Below are 5,299 nucleotides of genomic sequence, written 5' to 3' on the forward strand. Positions count from 1 at the left end.
TCTCTCTTCTCTTCTCTTTCTCCCAACCAATGGGGCCGACTGAGCCTCAGCTTAAGCTCAGCCTTGTCCTGTGTTCTTTGGCCCCAACCTCTCCTCAGAAGCTGAGTCAACTACATTGTAGAAGACCATGTCAGTCTCCCCTTTCCTGACTGGTCACCCCGAGTTTTCCACCTTGGAAAGAAGGAGGAAGGGACATGCCCGTGGGCAGACCAGCACATTGGAAGCAAGAGATGATGCATGGGTGGCTGTGTGTCTCCTGGGTGGGCCACACTCTGGCCAGGAGAATTCTGGAGTCCTGGGTGGGAGATCCTACACCCGCAGGAAAGCCCAGGGCATGGCTGGATTGAGAGAATGCCCGACTGGCCCTCCCCTGTAATGGGGAGCAGAGCCCTTCCATGTAGGAGCAGCTTCTATAACCACTGGAGAAGTGTGCATTGGGACCCCAGCCCCAGCCCCACCCATCTCCTCAGCAAATCAGTTACCTCTAAACCTCAGTTTCAGCATCCGACACAAGGATGGCAATAACACTCTAGTGTTGTGAGCAGTTCCCAAGCCATGGGGTCACACCATGCCCTCCATGGAGTGCTGCACGGCACATAGGAATTAGTATGTTCATGACATGGGTGTTCAGCACCTTGGGCAGGCACCTGGGATTGAGAAGGGATGGTGTGGGACAAGACTCAAACAAGGTGTGTGGTGGTGCACACCTTTAATCCTAGCACTCGGGGAGCAGAGGAAGGGAGATCTCTGTGAGTGAGTTCGAGGCTGGCCTGGTCTACATAGTGAGTTCCAGAATATCCAGGCCATGTAGAGAGATCCTGCCTCAAAATAAAATGAAATAATCCCACCAGGAGCAAAAGGCAGAGAAGTCAGAGAAGAGAGTACTGTCTTCAGGTCCAAAGAGATTTGAGGAAGTAAGTGGTCATGGCCAGGGCCTTAAAGAAAGGGCAAGACAGCAAAGGAGAAGCCCATTAGGGGTCCATAGCAGTTATCTGCCACTGAGTTAGAGCCGCCAAATAGCTGAAGGCAGCGAGACCCTTTTTTTCTCCCAGTTCCGAGTTTCTTCAGCTCTGGTGCAGCCGCAGTGGGACACGTGGTCATGTGAGGCTGGGGTGGCTGTCCACTTGGTGACAGCGGGGCGCAGGACCCGGTTTTATCCTGACTGCCTTTTTAGCACCGGTGGTGACTGGATTCCGATGGAATGAGAGTCCCGGACTACACAGCATGCAATGTCAACTCCATCACACACCATGCATTGAAGGTCACAAGGTCAGGAATCAGAAATAGACTCCGCCGAGTGTGAAGAGGAAGGCCATCACATCGCAAAAGGTGCTGGAGAGTGCTCGTGGCCACCTTTGCGAACCGTCTACAAAAATTTAAAAGTAGCCAGGCATTGGTGGCACACACCTTTAATCCCAGCACTCGGGAGGCAGAGGCAGGCGGATCTCTGTGAGTTCGAGGCCAGCCTGGGCTACCAAGTGAGCTCCAGGAAAGGCACAAAGCTACACAGAGAAACCTGTCTCGAAAAACCAAAAAAAAAAAAAAAATTTAAAAGTAAAAGCCTACGGCAGAATGCCCCCTCCCCCCCCCCACCTCTCTCTTTCTGCCATAATAAAGCCATTGCATCCCAAGGGCCCAGTCAACCTGGTGTCTCTGGCCTGTCCCCATGTCCCTCTCCCTCTGACACCACTGTCCCTACTCAAGATCCTTGCATGGCCTTCCATTGTGCGAGGCTAGGGTTCATGCTAGTCTCGGTCTCAGAGGGAACCAGAGGACAATCTGAGGAGGTTGTGCTAAAGCTACGATGTCTTGAGGTACCCACAGGTGTTGGAAACCACAGTGAGTGGTGCTGTAAGCACCGCTGTCACCAGACGCTGTCACCACCCAGGAGGCCTGGAGTCCCTGAGCCAAGCTAGTCAAGGGCATAGGCAGCTTTGAGAGACTTGTCAGACAAGAGCCGGAAATGTCTCTCCCTCCATACTTCCTCTCCTTCAACTGCCTGCTGAGTGCCCAAGTCCAGAGGAAGCTGGGCCTGCGGCTGCATCCAGGCAGGGGAGCTGCAGGCCTGGGAGCAAGGCTTGGAGGGATCAGTGGAAGACAGATGATGTCTACCTTGAAGCCAGTGTCAGCTTGTTGTTGTCAGCAAGCTCTGGTCCTTGGTGTTTATCTTAGTCCTTAGCCCTAAGCTTCTGTCATAGGGACACTGTGACCACAGTCACTGTCACCTCTGTGATCTTGTCCGCGCTGTTTCTCAGACTAGAACGCTTCCCTTCCATCACCTTCCTGTTGCCTGATAATGCTTCCTGATCCTTCAGCATGACTCATCTAACCCAGGGAGCTCCCCAGTGCCCGCGGGCGAGAAGTGCGCCCTCTGGCTTCCTGGGGCTGCCCTGCACCCTCTGGCTTCCTGGGACTGCCCTGCACCCTCTGGCTTCCTGGGGCTGCCCTGCACCCTCTGGCTTCCTGGGGCTGCCCTGCGCCCTCTGGCTGCCTTTCCTCTGCCACGGCTCTCAGCACCATGTGGACACTAGGTACCACTGACAGGACATGAGTCCACTCTCCCAAATAAAACCCAAGTTTCCAAGGTCCTCTTCAGTACTCAGATGACAACTATATCTCTTCCACCTGGCCTTCAAGGCCTTATTTCATCTGCCCCTAGGCCTGGCTAGCCTCACCTCAACCCGTGGGCCCTGCACTGCTCCTCAGGGCACACTCCTGGGCTTGCTCCATCTTCGGCTCCTTCTGTCTCTTCATAATACTCTTCCCTATGACCCAGTCAGTGTCATTTAGCCCAAGTCACCCTTATGTCATAACTCGGTCTACTCTTCTCTGCCTTCCTCCCTGGCAGGGATGGACCTTTAGTTCTGAAGGAGAAAAGGGACATGGTCACCAATACATGAGGGCATGAGGGGACTTTTCTATCCTCAGGGTTTTGGGAACCTCTGAGAACCAAGACCTGTGCTTAATGACACAGAGACAGACAGACAGACAGACTGACAGACTGACAGACACACACGCGCGCGCACACACACACACCACTCTCTCTCTCTCTCCACACACACTCTCTCTCACACACACTCTCTCTCTCTCTCTCTCTCTCACACACACACACACACATGATCTAGAGTACCTCAGCAATCCTCTAAGTGAAGCTGGCAAATTGGCCTACACTGCATTCTGGACTTTTATATTTGGTCAAGATTGTTAGCTATTGCTGTCCATAATAAATTATTTTAAAAGTTATCTGCTTGCCGGTTGGTGGCGGTGGTGACGGCGGCGTATGCCTCTAATCCCAGCACTCGGGAGGCAGAGGCAGTCAGATCTCTGTGAGTTCCAGGCCAGCCTGGTCTATATAGTGAGTTCCAGGACAGCCAGGGCTACAAAGAGAAACCTTGCCTCAAAGAAAGAAAGAAAAAGAAAAGAATAGAAAAAAGCGGGCGGTGGTGGCGCACGCCTTTAATCCCAGCACTCGGAGCAGAGCAGCAGATCTCTGTGAGTTCGAGCCAGCCTGGCTACAAGTGAGTCCCAGGAAAGGCGCAAAGCTACACAGAGAAACCCTGTCTCGAAAAACCAAAAAAAAAAAAAAAGAATAGAAAAAAGAAGTTATCTGCTTTAGGGACACTTTACTGACTCCAGGCTCCTGAGGGTGGCCCCTGGGAGTGACTTAGCAGGTGACTCTGGCTCAGGGGCCTCCGGAGTGGCAGCTGGGCTGCTGGCTAGGCTGAGCCTTTCAAGCTTGCTAGGCTGGAGAGGTCACCTCCGCACTCACTCACATGACTGATAAGCGAGAGCCTCTGTTCCTTCCCAAGTGGGTCTGGGCCTCTCCGTGGGCCCCCAGTGATGGGGCCTCTCCTAGAGCAAGCGAGTCGGGAGAGCCGGGTCACCTGACTATGATGACCTCTGAGTCACAGGAGTCTATTCTGCCTCAGTCTGTTGGTTAGGTGTGAGTCACTCTGTTCAGTTCACACTCCCTCTAGGGTGGGAGGACGAGAAGGTGGCGGTAGCTGCCACCGTAATGGGACGAGTCCTCAGATGCTTGGCTGGGCTTTTCTGCCCCTCTGCTGCAGCATGAGGCAACCTGGCCAGAAGACACTGAAGGACAGACACCCGCTAGCCAAGGAGAAAGCATGAAGACGGGCGGGCCGGGGCAAAGGTTGGAAACAGGAGTGATAACCATGACCACCCCCCACCACCCCTACCACCCCCACCCAACCCCCGGTCTGGCCACCAGAAGAACAGGGTGGCCTTTAGACGTGAAGCTGCCAAGAGGGAAACAGAAGAGAAAGACTTGGGGAAGAGGACTCGCCCTCTTTCCCATGACCTTAGAATCCCCGTGTTACAGATACCAACAGCACAAGCCAAGAAAGGTGTGGAGCCCTGAGCTCAGAGGAAGGCTTTGTGTGTTCAGTTTAAAGGGTGCTTTTCATGGACCAAGGCTCTGAGACGGAGGATATTGCTTACAGCAGCTGGATTCCCTAACTCTATGCCCATAATGGGCTCAGGTACTAATTTTCATGTCCCCACACCTCCTTGGGGCCTCCCTTGGGGAGCCCCACTCTGTGGGGACAGCAGTTTCCTCCACCTCAACACACATGCAAATACAAGATGTGTCAGCATGACACAGAAGGTCAGAAGTCCTCAAATGATGGGGACAGTGGAGTCTCCTCCGGAACGGGGCTGCCCTTTGGCCTGGGAGAAGTTTTCAGACAGCATCACCCCGGAGGCAAAGGGCTTGCTGAGGCCCAGCCTGTCTGGCACTGCTTTATGATGACTTGAGCAGAGGTGACAAGCGGGGCAGGGGTCAGTCATCACCGTAGGGCCTGTGGCCACGTGGCGTGGGGTCAAGGCTCGACCTCCCACAGGGGCTCAGCTTTCTTAGGAAGGAGACAAGGAGGTGGGAGGGGTGTCACCTTGCGAAGTGAGCCAAGGCAGACAGGAGGGACTCTGTGGGGACACTGGTCAAGGATGTGATCAGAGCACAAGGGTAAGACCTGGAGAAGAGAATGTCTGAGGGGCAGGTCTGGGTTCAGCCAACTTTTATCGAGTCCCCGTGATGGGCCAGAGGCTGGAGTTGAACGTGGTAACCCAGGTGGGATTGGGGGAGGCGGGACACACCAGTCCCTAGCTTTTCCTTGCTGGCTGTCCCCAATGTTAGGGAGGCAGGAACTCCTTCACAAAGTTGAAGGTGGCCTGGAAGACCTTGGAGCTGGTGTGGGGCCTGGGCCAGGCCACCAGGGCAGACAGAGCGGGCTGAACGGAGCATCTGTCAATTCGTTTTCTGTTTTTAGTGTTGTTTTGA

Source organism: Peromyscus leucopus, chromosome 1, assembly GCF_004664715.2.
Source record: "Peromyscus leucopus breed LL Stock chromosome 1, UCI_PerLeu_2.1, whole genome shotgun sequence".
Lineage (NCBI taxonomy): Eukaryota > Metazoa > Chordata > Mammalia > Rodentia > Cricetidae > Peromyscus > Peromyscus leucopus.